Below are 24,499 nucleotides of genomic sequence, written 5' to 3'. Positions count from 1 at the left end.
CGACATATCTGTGTAAGAAAAGTATAACTTTAGTTGTAGGTACAAGCATTTAATAAGCACAGTAAATTCTACTATACGTTAGAATTATTCTAAGTTAATTAAGAAACTAAATAAAGTAAATTAACTAATAGCATAAATAACAATGGCAGGACAGGTGTTATGTTGCAGCTGTGGTATGTGGAAGCTCCTGGATGCCAAGGCGATCCAGGACAAACACGTCTGCAGAAAGTGTGAGCAGCTAGAGGAATTCCGGATCAGGATTATTGATCTGGAAGCCGAACTGTAAACACTGCGCAACATAAGGGAGGGGGAGAAATACCGGGACACTTTGTTCCGGAAGACGGTCACGCCTCTTAGAACAGGGTCATCTGTTTTGGTCTGCAGTGAGTGACAGGAGGATGTGACCGTGACTGAGGCAGGTAAAGGGACTGAGCAGACAGTAGTGGAGGAGCCTCAGACTTTACAATTGTCAAACAGGATTTGAGGTGCTCTCAACCTATGTGAACGAAAGCAAGGTTTGCAAGGTGGATGAGCAGACTGGCCATGGCACTGTGGTATAGGAACCCATTCAAGTGGGAGAGCAAAAATAAATGTAGTGGTAGTAGGGGATAATATAGTGAGAGGGATTGACACTGTTCTGTGCAGCCGAGAACATGAGGTAAGAAGGCTGTGTTGCCTATCCGGTGCCAGGCTTAGGGACATCTGCTCAGGGCTGGACAGGAACATGGAGTGGGAGGGGGAGGATCCAGTTGTCTTGGTCTATGTAGGTACCAATGACATACGTAGGACTAGGAAATAGGTTCTGCTTAGACAGTATGAGGAGCTAGGCACCAAATTGAAGAGTACAACCTCAAGGGAAATAACCTCTGGATTATTACCTGAGCCACCTGCCAATTGGCAGAGTGCACATAAGATCAGTGAAATGAATACGTGGCTCAAAGACTGTTGTGGGAGAAGTGGGTTTTGATCTGTCGGGCACTGTCACCAGTACTGGGGAAAGTGGGGGCTGTACTGTTGGGACAGTCTGCACCTGAACATGCTGCGACCAGTGTTCCAGAAAACTATATAACCAGGGAAGTAGAGAGGGCTTTAAACTAAACAAAGTGGGAGAGGAATCAAACCTAGGTAGATGCAGCAAATCAAGGGGTAGAGTCAAGGCAGGAGAGCAGAATAGCAAGATGGGAAAATAAGGTCAGAGAATGGCAGGACGGGACAGAGCGAAAAAAAACCTAAGACCACACCAACAGTCAAGACTAGATGTTACAAAGATAAGAAAAAGACAAAACTAAAAAGCAAATACTGCAGATGCTGGAAATCTGAAACATAAACAAAAAGTGCTGGAAATACTCTGTAGATCTGGCAGCACCTGTGGAGAGAGGAGCAAAGTTAACGTTTCAGATCTGTGACCTTTCATCAGAATAGACAAACCTAAAGTCTCTGTACCTGAATGCACATAGCATTCATAACAAAGTAGATGAACTGATGGAGCACATTGAGGTAAATAAATATGATCTGATACCCATTACAGAGACATGGCTGCAGGATGACAAGGATTGGGTCCTGAATATTAAGGGATATATGACATTCAAGAAGAAAAGGAAGCTAGGTAAATGTGGAAGGGTAGCACTGTTAATCACGGATGGCATTGGTGCAATAGTTGGAGATGACCTTGGTTCAGGAGATCAGGATGTAGAATCGGCTTGGGTGGAGATGAGGAATGGTAGGGGAAAGAAGTCACTAATGGGAGTGCTCTACAGGCACCCGAACAGTAATTACAATGTAGGACGAAGCATAGAAGAAGAAATATTGGGTGCTTGTGATAAAGGGACAGCAATAACTGTGGGAGATTTTAATCTACATATAAACTGGAAACATACGAACATACGAATTAAGAGTAGGAGTAGGCCACTTGGCTCTTCGAGCCTGCTCCGCTATTCAATAAGTTCATGGCTGAACTGATTACTTCACATTTCCACCTACGCCCGATAATCTTTAACCCACTTACTTATCAAAAATCTATCTACCTCTGCCTTAAAAATATTCAAAGACTCTGCTTCCACTGCCTTTTGAGGAAGAGAATTCCAAAGACTCACGAAACCTCTGAGAGAAAAACTTTCTCCTCATCTCTGTCTTAAATAGGCGACCCCTTATTTTAAAACAGTAACCCCTGGTTCTAGATTCTCCCACAAGGGGAAATATCCTTTCCACATCCACCCTGTCAAGACCCCTCAGGATCTTATATGTTTCAATCAAGTCACCTCTTACTCTTCTAAACTCCAGCGGATACAAGCCTAGCTTGTCCAATCTTTCCTTGTAACACAGCCCAGGTATTAAGTCGAGTAAACCTTCTCAGTACTGCCTCCAATGCATTTACATCCTTCCCTAAATAAGGAGACCAGTACTGTACACAGTAGTCCAGATGTGGTCTCACCAATGCCCTGCATAACTGAAGCATAATCTCCCTGCTTTTGTATTCAATTCCCCTTGCGATAAACAATACCATTCTATTAGCTTTCTTCATTATGTGCTGTACCTGCATACTAACCTTCTGCAATTCATGCACTAGGACACCCAGATCCCTCTGTATCTCAGAGCTCTGCAATCTCTCACTATTTAGATAATATGCTTCTTTTTTTATTCTTCCTGCCAAAGTGGACAATTTCACACTTTCCCACATTATACCCCATTTGCCAGGTCTTTGCCCACTCACTTAACCTATCTATATCAGATTGGTAATAGTAGCCTAGATGAGGAGTTCAGAGAATGCTTTTGAAATAGTTTCTTAGAGAAGCAAGTTCTGGAACCAACCAGAGAGCAGATTATATTAGACTTGGTTAATGAGGTATAATTAATTAATGACTTCAGAGTAAAGGCACCTCTAGGTAACAGCGACCACAAAATGATTGAATTTTACATCCAGTTTGAAAGAGAGAAGAGTGGATCTAAGACTAGTATTTTAAACTTGGATAAGGGCAACTATGTGGGCATGAAAGCTGAGCTAGCAAAGTGAGCTGGGTTACTAGGCTTGGAGATAGATCAATAGAGAAGCAGTGGCAGACATTTAAGGGGATATTTCAGAATACTCAGAATAAGTACATTCCTACTATAAAGAAAAATTCTAAGGGGAGGACACACCATCCATGGTTAACTAAAGAAGTTAAGAAAAGCGTCAAACTGAAGGAAAAGGCATATGATTGCACAAAGATGAGTGGCAGTTCGGATGATTGGTCAGAATATAAAGAATGGCAGAGAATGACTGAAAGGATAATCAGGAGAAAAAATTAGACTATGAGAGGAAGCTAGCGAGAAATGTAAAAACGGATAGCAAGAGTGTCTACAGGTATTTAAAAAGGAAAAGAGTAAGCAAAGTGAGTGTTGGTCCTCTAGAGAGTGGGAATGGGGATTTAATAGTAGATAATAAGAAAATGGTGGATGCAATGAACAAATATTTTGCTTCTGCCTTCACTATAGAGGATACAAAAAACATTCCAGCAATAGCTGTAAATCAGGAGGTGGAAGGAAGAGAGGAACTTGGTGAAATTACAACCACCAGGGTTGACCAAACTGATGGAGCTGCAGGCTGACAAGTCCCTGGGCCCTGATGGACTTCATCCTCTGGTCTTAAAAGAGATGGCTAATGATGTAGTAGATGAATTTTGGTGTTAATTTTTCAAAATTCGCTAGGTTCTGGAAAGGTTCCATCCAACTGGGGAGTAGCAAATATAACCCCTCTATTCAAGAAGGGGGAAGGCAGAAAACAGGTAACTGTAGGCCAGTTAGCTTGACGTCTGTCGTGGGGAAGGTGTTAGACTCGATCATTAAGGAGTTTGTAGCTGGACACTTAGAAAAACTCAAGGTAATCGGGAATAGTCAGCATGGTTTTGTAAAAGGGAAATCATGTTTAACCAATTTATTGTTCTTTGAAGGAGTAACATGCACTGTGGATAAAGGGGAGCCCGTTGGCGTACTGTACTTGGATTTCCAGAAAGCATTTGACAAGGTGCAACTTAAAACGTTAATGCACAAAGTAGGAGCTCATGGTGTAGAGGGTAACATATTAGCATGGATAGAAGATTGCCTGGCTGGCAGAAAACAGAGAGTATGCATAAATGGACCCTTTTCTGACTGGCAGAATGGAGTCCTGTAGGGGTGTATGCTGGAGCCTCAACCTTTTACAATTTATATCAATGACTTAGATGAGGGGAGCGATGGCATGGTAGCTAAATTTGCAGATGACACAAAGATCGGTAGGAAAGTATGTTGTGAAGTGGGCATAAGGAGGTTGCAGACCGATATAGATAGGTGATAGGTTGAGTGAGTGGGCAAAAATCTGGCAGATGGAGTATAATGTGGGAAAATGTGAAGTTGTTCACTTTGGCAGGAAGAATAAAAAAGCAGAGTATTACTTAAATGGAGAACGACTGCAGAACTCTGAGGTGCAGAGGGATCCAGGTGTCCTAGTACAGTATGCAAAACGTTAGTATGCAGGTACAGCAGGTAATAAAGAAGGCGAATGGAATGCTATCCTATACTATGACAGGAATTGAAAATAAAAGTAAGGATGTTATGCTTCAATTATACAGGGCATAATTGTGAGACCACATCTCAAATACTGTATGCAGTTTTGGTCTCCTTAATTAAGGAAGGGTGTGAATGCTTTGGAGGTGGTTCAAAGGAGGTTTACTAGATTGATACCTGGAATGAGCGGGATGCCTTATGAGGAAAGGTTGTACAGACTGGGCTTGTTTTCACTGGAGTTTAGAAGAGTGAGGGGAGACTTGATTGACATTTATAAAATCCTGAACAGTCTTGACAAGGTGGATGTAGAGAGGATGTTTCTTCTTGTAGGTGAGTCCAGAACTAGGAGGCACTGTTTTAAAATTAGGGGTCGCCCTTTTAGGACAGAGATGAGGAGGAAATTTTTCTTTCAGAGGGTTGTGCGACTTTGGAACTCTCTGCCTCAGAAGGTGGTGGAGGCGGAATCATTGAATATCTTTAAGGCGGAGGTACATTCTTGTTAGGCAAGGGAATCAAAGGTTATCGGGGGTAGATGGAAGTGTGGAATTCGAAACAGAAACAGATCAGCTATGATCTTATGAATGGCGGAGCAGGGTCAAGGGGCCGAATGGCCTACTTCTGCTCCTAACTCATATGTTCATATGTTCGTATGTGCTATATCGCCAACACATTCTCTCAATGAGTGTGGAATGACAATACAGTTGTTGCGTAATACGAGATCAGATGTGGTTGTAATGGTGAGCTCATTTCGAACATTGTGGACACTTTCTCAATCACATCTTTCCAGTTTTGTAAGTCCATAGCCTTCATACACAGTTACAAAGCCTCATCTTGTTTTGTCGCTGCTTTGATGTCAGTTAGTTTTAGTGACTCTGGCACTGCATTTAGGCTTACGTCGTTAAAATGTTGTTCAGCAACCTTTTCCTCCCGGCTAGTAGGACCGACTGTCAACAACGGATGTTGCAAAAGTTAGTCCGCTGAGTTGAGCTTGCCTGGCTGATACTCAACTTGGAACTTGTATTCTTGTAATTTGATTATCCATGTTCCATTTGAGTGGATAGTTTGCTCTGTGGATTGTTGAACAAGCTCACTAGTGGTCTATGATCGGCTATTACTTTAAACTCACTTCCATACAAATAGAGATGGAAGTGTAAGATGCCCCATGTGATTGAGAGCACTTGTCTCTCTATTTGTGAATAATGTTGCTGCACAGGCATTAGCAAACGGTTTGCCATCACAGCTATTGACGTAATCCCTGTCTTGTCTTTCTGTACTGTTACAGCCAGGTGATGAAGGGGTTTCAGGCTCCCCCTTTCGCCCCTTCTCTGGTTTGACCACAACAGGGTTTATCCTTTTTTAACACAGTGATTGAACCTACCACCTCAGTGAGCGCTTGCTCCTCTTCCTCTAATGTAATTGCAAAAGAACCTATCAAACAGGTTTTCTTGAGTTAAACAAGAAAGATGTAAGTTTATTACTCTTAACATTATAAACCGGTTCAAATTACAAAAATACACTATGCATTCATGCACACATTCACACAAGAGTCACACACATATACAAATAGATTGCAGAGGGAAAGTAGATTTTGGTGGTTGGAGTAGAGTACAGAGTAAATGGAATTTAAATACGATATATCAGTCCCAAAGTCCTGAGTTGAAATTGTAGTCCTGAAGTCCTCGCTGGGCCACGTGTACGGTTGCGGGCTTGCTTCTCAGGGCTCCAGAAGGCAGACAAGGTCGTTTGATCCTTGTCCCCTGGTTGTTGGCTGTGCCAGTCTGTAGGCTTGAGGCTTTACCAGTTGCAGCCAGGCATTCTCTGGATCTTACTGGAGAGAGTGAGAGAGAGAGAGAGAGAGAGAGAGAAAAAGCTGCTCCATGGATGGCTTTTCAGTTACTACTCCCTGCTTTCTGTCTGACAAAGCTTACAGTCGTTTGATCTGGTGTACCATCTGTTTGTATGATTTAGTCCATTCCCACTTGTTGGTCTCTTTCGTCAGATCACGTAGGGGAGCAGATAGCGTAGCAAGGTCAGGAATGAAATGACAACAGTACGTAATAAGTCCTAGCAGATTCCAGGATTCTTGCACATTTGTAGGATTCGCAGTGTTTGCAATGGCTTCAGCTTTCCGTGGATCAGGTGATATGCCTTCATTACTGAACACATGACTGAAAAATTCAGCACTTGTCTTTGTTCAAGGTGAGGTTACATTCTCTGAGACATCGTAGGCATGCATGTAGGTGTGACTCGAGTTCCCTTTTAGTGCGACCGTAGATGAGAATGTCCTTGAAGTGCAGACTAAATCAAATGCTGAAATACCTCAGCTGCTGAGCTGACTCCAAAGTTGAGCCTCTTGTATCAGAAAAATCTGATGTGAGAAGAGAATACATTAAGATATCTTGATTCTTCTGAAAGCTCAACTTGATGGTAGCCTGCATTGAAGTCAAGTATAGAGAAGTGTTTAGTACCAGTGACTTTATGATATCATCGATTGTCGGTGTCAAGTGTCTTTCTCGTTTTATGGTTTGTTTTGGTGATCGCATATCAATGCAGATTCTAATCTGCTTCTCGTTCTTGGTTTTCTTGATGACTTGTATGGGTGAGTCCCAAGCGGTCGGTTCATCCCCAACCTTCTCAATAATGTCAAGGTCAAGTAGGGTGTTGAAGTTCCTTTTCTGACTGTTTCCTGACGTGAAATGGTATTTGTCGCCGTTGATGCACAACTGGGGGCACATTGGGGTCTACATGCAGCTTGCACATAACCCCTTTAAGTTTGCCAATACCAGTGAAGCGATCAACGTACAGTTTGAGAATGTTGTTGTTATGCGTAGGAATCATGTATGTGACTGTAATCATGTGCAGATCTGTTCCTGTTTGGAAACTGATAAGCGTATCACATCCTCCAGATATGACACAGAATAGAGCATTCATTCTAGTGTCTTTGAATGAGACTGGTGTTTCAGAAGTCCCAAGCATTTGTCAATGAGGTAAGGGAAATTTTTCCTGGTTTGCAGAGAATGATGCAATCCTGAAGTCTGTTGAATATTTTGTCTCCCATGACGTTGACATGCTCCTGTATCAATGAGAGCATCTACATCTGAGCAGCCAATCGTCACGGTCACATGTGGCTGTTTGCTGTGTCTGAGACAGAGTACAAAAGTATATTCAGGGTCATCCCCGCTATGATGGCTACTTTCTCTTGCCTTTTTGCTGTGGTAGACATACGCAGCACCCTTCTGTTGGTATTGGTCTTAGTAGATGATTTTGCTGATGAGCGGCAAACATGAGCAAAGTGATTAGGTTTTCCACAAGCTTTACACTGATTACCAGTAGCAGAACATTCTGTCCATTGTGGGTCAGCACAGCCACAGTGAAAACATTCTTTGGACAAGTTGAAACTCTGTTTGTGAAACCCCTGCTGTTGCTTTCCAGATGGTTTCCTGGTACATGAGCGAGAAACAGTGTTCACAGGAGTTGAACTTGGAGTGTGGTAGTTATGATTAGCAGCCTCAACTTCAGTAGCTCTGGTTACTGACAATAATAGTGATCTTGCTAACTCTAACAGCTCTGACAGCTTTTTGCCTTTCTTGAGTGCTTTTCAGCATAGTTGACTAGAGAGGCAGCCTTCGATTATTTGTGTTTTGATTTCCCATTCAACATGTTCAACATCACTGAAGTCACATTTGTTTGCTAGTTGCCTCAATCATGTACAATATTGGTCAATTGTTTCATTTGGTTCTTGCTTAGTGCAATAGTTTTGTATATGATATTTTTCTTGGATGTTAAGTAGGTTGTTAGTGGATTTTTTGCTGAGTTGTAGTCATTCTGCTCAGGCGTAAGTGTCTCAAAGATGTCTACTAATTCTTCACCTCCATAGTGTAGAAGCAAAGCCTTTTTCCCTTTGTCATCTGTAATTGCAAAACCTGGCATTGCAGCTTTGAAACATCACAACCACTTTTGCCAATGTGGGAATACAGATGATGTCTCTGAATGTACATCAAAAAGTGGTAGGTTGAGCATAGACAATTCCATATTGATCAGATCAATGAAAATGTGTGATTAAGGATCGAGGATCACGTTCCATTCAGAGAAAATTTCTCTACAGTGATCTGAGATTAATTTTTTTTTTGATTGGATGGTTATTTTGGAGAGATCAGTGTGTTTTTCTACACCGTACAAGCTTCCTGATTGTGTCTAACACAGTCTCCAACTTAAAATGCTGTCTTTAGAAAACATCCAAAAATTTCATCTCTGAAAGCAATGTTTCCTGTTTCTCACCATCCATTTTTGATTTACCTCGTCGTCATAGTGGTGTTCTCGGGACTGAAGTATGATTCAGCCAAGTTTAGTAAAAGATACAAGACTGCATGCTGTTGAACACAATGGATTCTTTTTTATTCTTTTACTTTCACTTTTCTGCCCCTTTGCTCGCATGTGTGTGTGTCTGGTCACTTTAAGTGGTCAAAATGCACAATGCAATTTTCAAAACGCTGCACCCCACTGTCTTTTCAAACTCACGTCCAATCCTTATTTTCCTCTCTAAAGTCCTTGAACATGTTGTCACCTCCCAAATCTGTGCCCTACTTTCCCAGAACTCCATGTTTGAATCCCTCCAGTGAGGTTTCTTCCCCTGTCACAATACTAAATGTCTCTATCAAAGTGACAAATGACATCCAATGTGACTGGGATAAAGGTAAAAATTTCCCTCCTCATCCTTCTCTACCTGTCTGCGGCCTTTGATACTGCCTGCGACCACACCAACCTCCTCCAAAGCCTCTCCACTGTCATCCAGCTGGGTGGGCCTGCTCTCACCTGATTCCATTCTTATCTACATAATCGTAGCCAGTGTATCACTTGCAATGTCTTCTCTTCCCGCTCCCACACCATTACCTCTGGTGTCCCCAAAGGATCTATCATTGGTCCCCTCCTATTTCTCATTTACACGCTTCCCCCGGGCGACATCATCCAAAAACATAACCTCAGTTTTCACATGTCTGCTGACGACGCCCAGCTCTGCCTCATCACCACCTTTCTCGACTTCTCCACTGTTGCTAAATTATCAGACTGCTTGTCCAGCATCCAGTACTGGATGAGCAGAAATTTCCTCCAACAGGATATTGGAAAGACTAAAGCCATTGTCTTCGGTCCCCGTTACAAACTCTGTTCCCTAGCCACCAACTCCATCCCTCTCCATGGCAACTGTCCAAGGCTGAATCAGACTGTTTGACCCTGAGGTGAGCTCCTAACCACATAACCACGCCATCACTAAAATTGCTTATTTCCACCTCCGTAACATTATTCCACTCCGCCCTGCCTCTGCTCATCTGCTGCTGAGATCCTCGTTCATGATTTTGTTACCTCCAGACTTGACTATTCCAACATAATTAGGAGACCGCAGATGGGACATTAAAAAACACTGGCGGGCAAGATAAAGATAAATCCCAAGGCCTTTTATAAGTATATTAAAGGCAACAGGATAACCAGGAAAAGAGTAGGGCCCATTAGGGACCAAAGTGGCAATCTGTGTGTGGAGCCGGAGGACATCGGTGAGGTTTTAAATGATTACTTTTCATCTGTGTTCACTATGGAGAAGGACGATGTAGGTGTAGAGATCAGGGAGGGGGATTGTGATGTACTTGAATATATTAGCATTATAATGGAGGAATTATTAGCTGTTTTAGCAAGCTTAAAAAAATGGATAAATCCCCAGGCCCAGATGAGATATATCCCAGGCTGTTATGTGAGGCAAGGGAGGAGATAGCAGGGGCTCTGACGCAAATTTTCATAACCTCTCTGGCCACAGGAGAGGTACCAGAGGACTCGAGGACAACAAATGTGGTACCATTATTCAAGAAGTGTCGCAGGGATAAACCAGGTAATTAGAGGCCAGTGAATCTAACATCAGTAGGAGGGAAACTATTGGAAAAATTTCTGAGGGACAAGATTAATCTCCACTTGGAGAGGCAGGGATTAATCAGGGATAGTCAGCATGACTTTGTCAGGGGGAGATAGTGTCTAACTAACTTGATTGAATTTTTCAAGGTGGTACAGTGGCGTAGTGGTTAGCACCGCAGCCTCACAGCTCCAGGAACCCGGGTTCGATTCTGGGTACTGCCTGTGTGGAGTTTGCAAGTTCTCCCTGTGTCTGCGTGGGTTTTCTCCGGGTGCTCTGGTTTCCTCCCACAAGCCAAAAGACTTGCAGGTTGGTAGGTAAATTGGCCATTATAAATTGTCACTAGAATAGGTAGGTGGCAGGGAAATACAGGGGCAGGTGGGGATGTTTGGTAGGAATATGGGATTAGTGTAGGATTAGTATAAATGGGTGGTTGATGGTCGGCACAGACTCGGTGGGCCGAAGGGCCTGTTTCAGTGCTGTATCTCTAATCTAATCTAATCTAATCTAATCGTAACTAGATGTGTAGATGAGGGTAAAGCAGTTGATGTAGTCTACATGGATTTCAGTAAGGCTTTTGATAAGGTCCCACATGGGAGATTGGTTAAGAAGGTAATAGCCCATGGGATCCAGGGCAATTTGGCAAATTGGATCCAATATTGGCTTAGTGGCAGGAGGCAGAGGGTGATGGTCAAGGGCTGTTTTGCGAGTGGAAGCCTGTGACCAGTGGTGTTCCACAAGGATCGGTGCTGGGACCCTTGCTATTTGTAGTGTACATGTAATTAATGATTTAGACATTAATATAGGAGGTATGATCAGTAGATTCGCAGATGACACGAAAATTAGCGGTGTCGTAAACAGTGAGGAGGAAAGACTTAGATTACAGGACGATATAGATGGGCTGGTAAAATGGGCGGAGCAGTGGCAAATGGAATTTAATCCTGAGAAGGGTGAGGTGATGCATTTTGGGAGGACTTGTCCATAGATCACTGAAGGCAGCACCACAGGTGTTTAGGAAGGCATATGGGATACTTGCCTTTATTTGCCGAGCCAAAGAATATAAGAACAGGGAGGTTATGATGGAGCTGTATAAAGCGCTAGTTAGGCCACAGCTGGAGTACTGTATACAATTCTGGTCACCACACTATAGGAAGGATGTGATTGCACTGGAGAGGATGCAGAGGCGATTCAGCAGGATTCTTGCTTGGGCTGGAGCATTTCAGTTATGAAGAGAGACTTTAAAGGCGAGGGTTGTTTTCCTGACAGCAGAGAAGATTGAGGAGGGACCTGATTGAGGTATACAAAATTATGATAGTTGGATAGGAAGAAACGTTTCCCTTAGCGGAGGGGTTAATAACAAGGGGGCATAGAGTTAAGGTAAGGGGCAGGAGATTTAGAGGGGATTTGAGGAAAAAAATTTTCACCCAGAGTTTGGTTGGAATCTGGAACACACTGCCTGAAGGGGTGGTGGAGGCAGGAATCCTCACAACATTTTTGATAAGCACTTGAAACGCATATGGGCCAAGTGCTGGAAAATGGGATTAGAATAGTTAGGTGCTTGATGGCCGGCACAGACACGATGGCCGGAATTTTACGCCGCCCCAGCAGGTCAGATGGTGGCGTAGGGGCAGCGTAAAATTGAGCGGCAGGCTCCGAGAGGCCTACCTGCCCCGATTTTGCCTCCAAACAAGTTTACAGAGGTTCGGCGGGGAGTGGCAAACGCCACCCCCCGCCCAAGGCCAATCAATACCCTTGAGTGGCCACTTAATGGCCACTTAAGGGCCCTCGCCCTTCTCCACTGGTGTTTCACACGTGGCAAGCAGGTGTGCCAGGGACGTGAAAGGCCGCCCAGCCACAGCTGCTGGCCTTTCCGCGCCCCGGGGGCAGGGGGAGCGAGGGGGCATGGCAGTCGGGCACAGGGAGCCCGATTGAGGGCCGCCCCCGCCTCCCAACCGAACCCCGGGATCCAAGACGCCCCCCCTCCCCCCAAATGACCACCCTAGCCTCACCAGAGCATGACCGATCCCCCTGGTGAGGCAATCCAAACTTACCCACTCTCTCGGCTCCATCAAGTCGGCTGGGCTGCAGTCCCAGCAGTGGCCAACGCTCCCAGTGGCGCTGCTGAGACTAAGAGCTGCTGGCCCGCTGACTGGCCGGCAGCTCACTGAGGCGGGACCTCCTCCCTCAAGTGGGCGGAAGTCCCGCCTCGGGACAATTAAAGCCTGGAGATCTGTCAAATATGGGATGGATCCCCAGACTGGGCAGAAGCGGGGTCATCACCAACATTTACGGCGGAGTCCGGCTCCCATCCACCCACTGTAAAATTCAGGACAATGGGCCAAAGGGCCTGTTTCTGTGCTGTATAACTCTATGACTCTATGACACATTCCTGGTCGGTCTCCCACATTCTGCTCCCTGTAAACTTGAGGTATCCAAAACTCTGCTGCCCATGTCCTTACTCATACCAATTCCTCCTCTGCTCGCTGACCTACCTTGGATCCCAGTTGAGCAACACCTCGATTTTAAAATTCTCAACTTGTTCTCAAATCTCTCGATGGCTTCGTCCATCCCTTTCGCTGTAAGCTCCCCCAGCCCCGCAGCCCTCCAGGATATCTGCGCTCCTGTATTTCTGGCCTCGTGAGCATCCCCAATTTTAATTGCTGCACCACCACTGGCCGTGTCTTTAACTACCAAGGACCAAAGTTCTAGAATTCCCTCCCTAACTTCTCCACCTTTCTACCTCTCTTTCCTCCTTAAAGATGCTCCTTAAAAACTATCTCTTTGACCAAGCTTTTGGTCATCTGACCTAATATCTCCCTTTGTGGCTCAGTTCATGTTTGTTTTATAATGCTCCAGTGAAGTGCCTCGGAACATTTTATTACATTAAAGATGCTATATAAATACAAGTTATTGTTGTTATGTTCTTAGGTCAGTTGAAATGCATAACAAATATGTCTTTACTTTGCATCTACTTTTTACCAGTCATCCAGTGGCCTCTCTGTAAGATTACCAGATCTGTGGTGAATTAGGGGAGCATTTTGCATGTTCTCAGTCCGTGCCAGTCAAGAATCAGATTGAGACTGGATATTTCAGTCTGGAGGCCAGAGAAGGCATTGAAGAATTAGTGCACCATTCAGCAGCCAAGCAGAGCAATTCAGGTTTGCTAGTGAAACAATGAGCTCGGCAGAATTATGAAGAAAGTACTACTTTGCAGACTTTTCAGCAGAAATCGCCCTGTTAGGCTCAAAGCTGTTATTGTCAGTTGTCCTTTTACAATAATGCCAGAAGACATTAAGCCTACTGTAGTTCGCTTAAGTTTCTGGGATCATAGCATGGGAAATGTTGGTTGACTGTTTCTTCCTATTTTGGAATATTCAAAAGGGAGCTTAGGCCATCTCCAATATTGTGCTCCATTTCAGTGCAGTTTCCCACTCAGACTGTGGGATCAGTGAATTTAAGTATTTAGATGAAACATTTAAGTAGTTAAGGAAAATTAAAGCTAAAATTAAACAGGACAGGTTGAGTTTAGGAATGAATAAAAGAAATGGATGAAAGCCTTTCACTTTATCATTTCTGGTTAAAATTGTTTATACTGCTTATTGTTACAGTTTGAGGTGAATATTATAGTAAATAAATTATTGCTGGGATTCTTGTGAAGGCTGTGTGTAGCAACATTGTAAATTCCAGAAAAGATTTTCTTTGTTGGTCGTTTTTAATGACTTTTACCCGAACGACATTACATACGAATTAGGAGCTTGAATAGGCCACTCGGCCCCTCGAGCCTGCTCCACCATTCAATAAGATCATGGCTGATCTGACTGTAACCGCAACTCCACATTCCCACCAACCCCTCATAACTTTTCACCCCCTTTATCAAGAATCTATCTACCTCTGCCATAAAAATATTTAAAGACTGCTTCCACTGCTTTTTGAGGAAGAGAGTTCCAAAGACTCACAATCCTCTGAGAGAAATAATTTCTCCTCATCTCTGTCTTAAATGGGCAACCCCTTATTTTTTAAATAGTGACCCCTAGTTCTAGATTCTCCCACAAGGGGAAGCATTCTTTAGGACAAGATATTAATCAGAAAATAATGGAGGTGTGCAAGAAGGGCACTGCAATTATCATGGGTGATTTTAATCTGCATATAGACTGGACAAATCAAATTGGCAAGGGTAGCATGGAAGACAAATTTGTAGAGTGCATCAGGGATTGTTACTTAGAGCAATACGTTGCAGAACCTACCTGGGAACAGGCTATTTTAGATTTGGTAACATGTAATGAGGTAGGATTAATAAGAGATCTCGTAGTTAAGGATCCTTTAGGGGGAAGCAATCATAACATGGTAGTATTTCAAATTCAGTTTGAGGGTGAGCAACTCGGGTCTCAAACCAGTGTCTTCAACTTAAACAAGGGCATTTACAGAGGTATGAAGAAAGAGTTGTCTAAAGCGGGCTGGGAAGATAGACTACAGGGGAAGTCAGTAGATGAGCAGTGGCAGACTTTTAATCAGATATTTCATAACACTCAGCAAACATTTATTCCAGTCAGAAGGAAGGACTCGATGAGAATGATGAACCACCCATGGATAACAAAGGAAGTTAAGGAGAGTATCAAATCAAAAACAAAGGCGTACAATGCAGCGAAAACGAGTGGTTGGCCAGAGAATTGGGAATTTTTTAGAAACCAGCAGCAGATCACTAAAAAACTAATAAAGATGGAGAAAATTGATTATGAGAGTAAATTGACAAGAAATATAAAAACAAACAGTAAGAGCTTCTACGGGTACATTAAAAGGAAGAGAGTAGCTAAAGTAAGTGTGGGACCCTTAGAGGATGAGACTGGGGAATTAATAACAGGGAACAGGGAAATGGCAGATAATTTAAACCAATATTTTGCATATTGTGGAGGACACTATAAACATCCCAACAATAATAGATGAGCAAGGTAAATGGGAGGGAGGAACTAGTAACAATTTCTATCATGAGGGAAAAGGTGCTGGACAAACTGATGGGACAAGTCACCAGGACCTGATGGCCTGCATCCAAGGGTTTCAAAAGAAGTGGCTGCAGACATAGTGGAGGCATTGGTCATAATATACCAAAACTCACTGGATTCTGGTAGGGTACCAGCGGATTGGAAAACTGCTAATGTGACACCCCGATTCTAGAAAGGAGGGAGACAGAAAGCAGGAAACGACAGACCAGTTAGCTTAACATCTGTCATTGGGAAAATGCTAGAGTCCATTACTAAGGAAGAAATAGCAGGACATTTAGAAAAACATAATGCAATCAAACAGAGTCAACATGGTTTTATGAAAGGGAAATCATGTTTGACAAATTTGTTCGAGCTCTTTGAGGAGATAACAAGCAGATTGGATAAAGGGGAACCAGTAGATGTAGTGTATTTGGATTTTCAGAAGGCATTCGATATGGTGCCACATAAAAGGTTATTGCACAAATAAGAGCTCAGGGTATTGGGGGGTAATGTGTTGGCCTGGATTGAGGACTGGCTAACAAACTGAAGGCAGAGAGTCGGGATCAATGGGTCTTTTTCAGATTGGAAAGCCATAACTAGTGGGGTGCCACAAGGATCGGTCCTAGGGCCTCAACTATTTACTATCAATATTAATGGCCATAAAGGCGGGGCTAAAGTGTGGCGAGTTGAAGAGACTTAGTAGTTGGCAGGAAAAAAGACAGAGGCGCAAGGGGAGAGCCAACTGTGAAACAGCCCCGACAAACAAATTTTTCTGCAGCACCTGTGGAAGAGCCTGTCACTCCAGAATTGGCCTTTATAGCCACTCCAGGCGCTGCTCCACACACCACTGACCACCTCCAGGCGCTTACCCATTGTCTCTCGAGATAAGGAGGCCAAAGAGAGGAAGGGACAGAGTGTAATGTATCCAAATTTGCTGACGATACAAAAATAGGTGAGAAGGCATGTTGCTATGAGGACACAAAGAGTCTGCAAAGGGATATAGATAGGTTAAGTGAGTGGGCAAAAACTTGGCAGATGGTGTTTCATGTGGGAAAGTGTGAGATAATCCACTTTGGTAAGAAGAATAAAAAGGCAGATTATTATTAAGATGGAGAAAGACTACAAAATACTGTAGTACAGAGGGATCTGGGTGTTCTTGTGCATGAAACACAAAAAGTTAGCATGCAGGTTCAGCAAGTAATTAGGAAGGCAAATGGAATTTTGGCCTTTATTGCTATGGGGTTAGAGTTTAAAAATAGGGAAGTCTTGTTACAACTGTACAGGGTGTTGGTGAGGCCACACCTGGAGTACTGCGATCAGTTTTGGTCCCCGTATTTAAAGGATATACTAGCATTGGAGGCAGTTCAGAAAAGGTTCACTAGGCTGATTTCTGGGATGAAGGGGCTGTCTTATCAAGAATGGCTAAACAGGTTAGGCCTTTATTCATTGGAGTTTAGAAGAATGAGAGGTGATCTTATCGGAACATATAAGATTTTAAGGGGGCTTGACAGGGTAGATGTTGAGAAGATGTTTCCACTAGTGGAGAATCTCGAACGAGGGGACATAGTTACAGAATAAGGGGGCACACATTTAAAACTGAGATGCGAAGGAATTTCTTCTCTCAGAGGGTGGTGAATCTCTGGAATTCTCTGCCTCAGAGAGTTGTGGAGGCTTGATAACTAAATGTATTTAAGGAGGAGGTAGATAGATTTTTGAAATCTCGGGGAGTTGAGAGTTAGGTGGAGCAGGCCCGAAAGAGGAGTTGAGGCCTAGGACGGATCAACCATGATCTCATTGAATGGCGGGGCAGGCTTGAGGGGCTGAATGGACTGCTCCTGCTCCTATTTCTTATGTTCTTATGTTCCCCATCCATCCTATCAAGACCCCTCAGGATCTTATATGTTTCAATCAAGTTGCCCCTTACTCTTCTAAACTGCAGCAGATACAAGCCTAGCCTGTCCAACCTTTCCTCATAAGACAACCCACTCGTTCCAGGTATTAGTCCAAAGCATTTACATCCTTCCTTAAATAGGGAAACCAAAACTGTAGTCCAGATGTGGTCTCACCAATGCCGTATATAACTGAAGCATAACCTCCCTATTTTTGTATTTAGTTCCCCTCACAATAAACGGTAACATTCTACTAGCTTTCTTAATTACTTGCTGTACCTGTATACTAACCTTTTGTGATTCATGCACGAGGACACCCAGATCCCTCTGTATCTCAGAGCTCTGCAATCTCCCACCATTTAGATAATATGCTTCTTTTTTATTCTTCCTGACAAAATTGGCAATTTCACATTTTCCCACATTATACTCCATTTGCCTGATCTTTGCCCACTCACTTAACCTATCTATATCCCTTTGTAGCCTCCTTATGTCCTCTTCATAATTTACTTTGTTACCTATCTTTTTGTCACCAGCTAATTTAGCAACCATACCTTTGGTCCCTTCATCCAAGTCATTTATATAAATTGTAAAAACTTAAGGCCCCAGCACTGATCCCTGTGGCACACCACTCTTTACATCTTGCCAACCAGAAAATGACCCTTTTTTTATTCGTTCAGGGCATGTGGGCATCGCTGGCTAGGCCAGAATTTATTGCCCATCCCTAATTGCCCTTGTGAAGGTGGTGGTGAGCTGCCTTCTTGAACCACTGCGGTCCTCGGGGTGTAGGTACACCCACAGTGCTGTTAGTAAGGGAGTTCCAGGATTTTGACCCAGCGACAGTGAAGGAATAGCGATGTAGTTCCAAGTCAGGATGGCTTGGAGGGGAACTTGCAGGTGGTGGTGTTCCCATGCATCTGCTGCCCTTATCCTTCTAGTTGGTAGAGGTCACGGGTTTGGAAGGTTCTGTTGAAGGAGCCTTGACAAGTTGCTGCAGTGTGTCTTGTAGATGGTACACACTGCTGCCATTGAGCGTCGGTGGTGGAGAGTGTGAATGTTTGTAGATGGGGTGCCAATCATGTGGGCTGCTTTGTCCTGGATGGTGTCGAGCTTCTTGAGTGTTGTTGGAGCTGCACCCATCCAGGCAAGTGGAGAGTAATCCATCACATTCCCGGCTTGTGCCTTGTAGATGGTGGACAGGCCTTGGGGAGTCAGGAGGTGAGTTACTCGCTGCAGAATTCCCAGCCTCTGACCTGCTCATGTAGCCACAGCACTTATGCCTACTCTCTGTTTCCTGTTAGCTAGCCAATCTTCTATCCATGCCAATATGTCACCCCTACACCATGAGCTTTTATTTTCCACAATAACCTTTGATGGGACACCTTATCAAATGCCTTCTGGAAATCTAAGTACAGTACATCCACTGGTTCCATTACATTAGAACAACTTGATTGGTGTGTTTGTGTTTGTGAGATTTACAACTTATGAACCTGGGGGTGAGGCCAGTGTCCCTTTAAAAACTGTAACTATTGGCATCAAGCAACGCCAATTCAGGATTAGCATGGTTATTTACAGCTCTCTCTATTATGTCCCAGTGCTGTGAGCAAAGCTCAGAGAAAAATTACTGGGGGCATCAAAAAGAATGGCGTGTATTCTCATTTTCTTTGGATAATGGATCATAGGAAATAGGAGCAGGAGTAGGCCATTCGGCCCATTGAGCCTGCTCTGCCATTCAAACAGATCATGGCTGATCATCTACCTCTATGCCATTTTCCCCACTACCCCCATATCCCTTGATGTCGTTAGTATTCAGAAATCTATCAATTTCTGATTTGAACATGCTCAATGATTGAGCTTCCTCAACCCTCTGGGGTAGAGAATTCCACAGATTCACCACCCTCTGAGTAAAGAAATTCCTCCACATCTCAGCCTTAAATGACCTGCTACTTATTCTGAGACTATGTCCCCTGGTTCCGGACTCATACATTTCTGTTTATTAGTTATAAAAATTATTGGAAATTGATCGAACAGTCAAGGATCAAACAGTCACGAATCATACATTTGAATAACAAAGAGTCCTTTCGATTTCCAATCTGTACAAGAAGGCAACGCACCTCAAGAATGGGCTTGTCACATGACTGATAGAGGGACTGTGGGGACAGAACAGCTGGAAGCAGGAGGTCATGTGATTATACCTCCAGGAATCGATTTAAATACATTTCTCAAGCCTAGAAGGGTGGATCTTAAACCACCAGTGCCAAAGACAAACAAACGGTATGGTCATTCACTGTTTATGGGACATTAGCTGTTGTGTTTGACTCATTATGACACTGTGACTACACTCAAAAAGTGATCCATTCATTGGAGCCATGTGAAACAATTTTTCAGACCTGCTGCCTTATTACCTGACTGAGAAAGATTACCAATTTTATGTTAAATTCAGGGCAGATTTGCACTATGAACCCATGGCTACTAGGGATTAGAATGATACTGTCCACATGTACTTTGTGTATAACCATTACAGCCAGCAAGAATAGAGGACTGTCATCTTGATCATCTGGGATACCTTTGAACCCAGGCCTCAGAGGTGAAAGGTCAGTGTTTAAACCACAGCGCAAGGCAAGAAAGATAGGAACATTCCTGAAATTATTAAAGAAAACTTGCATTTATATAGCATTTTTTATCACACCCTTGGGAAATCCCAAGCACTTTACAATAAATGTATTACTTTTTGAGGTGTAGTCACTGTGTCATAATGAGATAAACACAGCAGCCAATATCCCTCATACAGTAAAAGAATGGAATGACTATGTCATTTGTCTTTGGCGACAATGACTTAAGGACAGTGTCGGCCAGGGCACCGGGAGAACATCCTGCTCTACTTTAAGCAGTGCCGAGGGATCACTTATATCCACCTGAGTCTGCAAACAGAGTCTCAGTTTAACACCTCATTTAAAAGACTTGAATCCGCAAATTGCTAGATCAGAGATCAGAGAACTACCAACTCAGTAGGGGTTGTCATTTTAAGTTAACTCATCTGGCGGGAAACGGACATAGTTGGATTGGCTGCCCATTTTACACCCCACCCATAAAGTCCATGGAAAGTAAAATTCGGCCAGGGTGTAGAACGAGCTACCCATTTGATCACAGCAGTTTCCCAGATGGGCAGGTTAAGTTACAACTAGCCTTAGTGCCTCAGGCTGTTAGCAGTTTGAGAGTTTTGAGGTATTACTTTGTGAGTAGCACTCTTGCCTCTTGAGTCAGAAGATTGTGTTCAAGATTCAATCCAAATACTTTGGCATTTAATCCATTCTGACACTCCGAGTGCAGGACTGAGGAAGTGCTGCACTGTCAGAGGTGCTATCTTTCAGACAAAATGTGAAACCAAGATCCTGTCTGCCCTCTCAGGTGGACGCAAAAGATCCTGTGGCACTATTTCAAGAAGTGTAAGGGAGTTCTCCCCAGTATCCAGCAAATATTTGTCCCTCAAACAACAACATCACTGAAAACAGATTATTTGGTCATTATAATATTTCCATTTGAGACCTGGCTGTGCAAAAATTGGCTGTTCATTTCCTGAAGTACACAGAGATTACATTTAAAAGTACTTCATTGACTGTAAAGTGAGTCCCGAGGTCATGAAAGGCATTATATAAATGCAATTTATTTCTTAAAAGTTATATTCCAAGCTCTTTTGCCAACATAAAGTTCAATTGGTCAGAACAGACAAGGGTAGCCATTGTCCACCTGCCATTTTCCCCAGTGATGCTGATGTTTTTTTGTGCAGTGCTAATGTTTGCTGACAACCTGACGTGCATCAATATGTAAAATACTACCCACCCACAGGGAGTCCATAATAATGATGCTCTATATAAGAGGAAACATGTGCACTGTTTAAAATGGTGCACATGGGAATTCTATTTCAGTCTGAGACGAAGACAGAGATAAGCAGTCCTGGAGAGCCTGACTGCCCACCTTTTGTATTTATTATTGCTGCCGCACAAAGCTTTGCAGCATGAAATATTCATTCAAAGCAATACCATTTAAATTATGAATTTTCTCATTGAGTGCCCTACCATCTGCCATTGGAGGGTTAGAGGCTTTGGCAAGCTAATTCAGTGATGTACACAAATCCTCAGATCTCTAAAACTCATCTGTGATCTGCAGGGGGTTTTTTCCCTGTCAGAAGCTTTGCATTGCTTGTGGCTAATGTCGCCCCTCAATTTTTTATCAAGAGAAGTCACGGTTTGGAACAAGCTTTGAGTAAGGCCTTTATGAAAACCCTTTAAAGAAAAATTGGATTCCATCAGCCAGATGCTCTTTAGTGGGGAGGAAAATAACTTCTAGCTATTACCAGCAAGAGGGTCTCATCTATATCTCTCTCTTACGAGAGTTACATCTACATATAGAACGAATGATAAATGTAATCGAATCAAGCTAATTGCTAAATGCTATATTGCCATTTGCTTTTTAATTGGAAGCTCAGCTAGTGCCTCGAACACAGTCTGCAGGATGCAGTATTTTTGTGTTTTATCAGCACAGTTCAAATGATGCATGTATGATAATGACAGGCAGCATGTTGAGAGTGTAATGATCCACCCGCAGACACATCCTTCATGGATTAGTGCAGATCTTTTAAATATGCATGATTTTACTTTCCAGAAGGAGTGCTCCTAAATATTTACAGGGTTAAAAGGCAGCTTGTAACCAGGAAAAGCCTTGCCTATAGAAGTGGCAGCTGACGTTGTGCACCGCAAAGACGGATATTCTAGATGTTTAGATCAGCACGGTTGCACAATGATGAATTTGCATTCAAACTTGACCCAAGTAAGATACAGCCTACATTAAGGTGGCAAGAAGTGTGGCATAAACTGCCAGGAGAAAGACTATTAAGAACAATTTGCATTTTTATCACCTTTACTATAGTAGAATGTCCTAAAGCACTAATGAGAAGCATTATCAAGACAAAATTTAACACTGAGCTACATAAGGAAATAATAGGACAGGTAACCAAAAGCTTGGTCAAAGAGGTAGAAAAAGAAGCATCTGAATGATAGTGGTACAGAAGGAGGCCATTCAGCCCATTTAGACTGTGCCAGCTCTCTGCAACAGCAACTCAGCTGGCTCCACTCCCTGCCCTTTCCCCATGCCCTTCAGATGTTTTCCCTTCAGGTGCTTATCAAACTCCCTTTTGATAGCCATAATTGAATCTGCCTCTCAGACACACTCTGGGGTAGTACATTCTAGATCCTAACTACTCGCTGCGTAAATACATTTTTCCTTAAGTTGCCTTTGGTTCTTTTACCAATCACTTTAAATTGGTGTCCTCTGGTTCTCGACCTTTCTGCCAATGGGAGCAGTTTCTCTTCATCTACTATGTGCAGATCCCTCATGAATCTTACTATTTATATGCCTATAGAAGACTTTTGGATTCCTAGTTATATTAGCTGCAGTCTCTTCTCATATGGTCTGTTTGCCTCTCATTTCATTTTTCACTTCCCTTCAGAACTATTTATATTCAGCCTGGTTCTCACGTATTATCAACCTAATATCTAACAAGGCTCCCATTTGCTGCTTCTGCTTACTCTCTATTTGTTCTGTCATCCCAAGGAGCCCTGGCTTTCGTTGCCCAACCTTTCTCCCTCGTGGGAATGTACCTTGACTGTACCCAAGCCATCTCCTTTATAAAAACCACCCATTGTCCAGTTACAATTTTGCCTGCCAATCTCTGATTCCAAATTACCTGCTCCAGATCTGTTCTCAACCCATTGAACTTGGCCTTCCTCCAATTAAGTATTTTTACTCTAGATTGCTCCTTGTCCTTTTACATGGCGAATCTAAACCTTATGATACTATGGTCACTGTTCCCTAAATATTCCCCTACTGACACTTGATCCATTGACCCACCTCATTCCCAGAACCAGATCCAACAATGTGTCCTCTGTCTTTGGGCCAGAAACATTTGATCAAGAAAATCTCCTGTACATGCTTGAGAAACTCCTCTCTTTCGGTCCTTTACATTACTACTATCCCAGTCTATATTAGAATCATAAAAGTCCCCCATTATAACTGCTCGATAGACCTTGCACCGCTCCTTAATTTCCCTGAAAACTTGCTTCTCTATATCTTTCCCTCTAGTTGGTGACCTACAGAATACACCCAGTAGTGTATTGGCACCTCTATTATTTTGTAACTCTAACCAAATAGATTCTGCTTTTGATCCCTCCCGGACATCCTCTCTCTCTAGCACTATAATATTCTCCTTAATCAATACTGTCACCAGTCCTCTTTTCTTTCCTTCCCTATCTTTCCTGAACACCTTATATCCAGAAATATTTAGTACTCAGTCCTGCTCTTTTTTGAACCAGTTCTCCATATCGCCACATCATATTCCCATGTGTTTTCTCGCACCTGCAGCTCACCATTCCTATTAACCACATTTTGTGTGTTTGCATACAGGCATTGTAAACCTAATTTAGACCTCATTGTATTCCCTTCTGCTCTGATCCCACCTAAAACCTTACTATGTCTTACTCTACTGCTACTGGTCTCTGCCAATTCTTTGTGCACTTTGTTTCTCCTTTGTAATGCTACATCCTGGTTCCCATCCCCCTGCCAAATTAGTTTAAACCCTCCCCAACTGCACTAACAAACCATCCTGCAAGAGCATTGTTCCCAGTTCTGTTGAGGTGCAACCTGGCCGGCCTGTACAGGTCCCACTTTCCCCAGAACCAGTCCCAATGTCCCAGGAATGTACGGCTCTTCCTCCTGCTACACATTCACATGCTCCCTTCTTCTATTTCAATACTCACTATCGTATGGCAGCAGGAGTAATCCAGAGATTACTACCTTTGAGGTCTTGCATATTAGTCTCCTTCCTAACTGCCTAAAATCTACCTGCAGGACTTCATTCCTCTTTCTACCGATATCATTGGTGCTGATATGGACCATGACTCTAGCTGTTCATCCTCCCCCCTCAGAATGCTCTGCAGCTATCCTGGACTCTGGAATTAAGGAGGCAACATACCATCCTGGAATCGTGTCTTTTTTTTCTTTCAGGGATGTGGGCATCACTGGCGATTGCAACATTGATTTCCCATCCCTCATTGCCCTTGAGAAGGTGGTGGTAAGCTGGCTTCTTGAACCGCTGCAGTCCAGCTGGTGTGGGTGCGCCCACAATGCTGTTAGGAAGGGAGTTCCAGGATTTTGACCCAGTGACGGTGAAG

Source organism: Heterodontus francisci, chromosome 10, assembly GCF_036365525.1.
Source record: "Heterodontus francisci isolate sHetFra1 chromosome 10, sHetFra1.hap1, whole genome shotgun sequence".
Taxonomy (NCBI): Eukaryota; Metazoa; Chordata; class Chondrichthyes; order Heterodontiformes; family Heterodontidae; genus Heterodontus; species Heterodontus francisci.
This window is presented reverse-complemented; position numbering follows the sequence as displayed.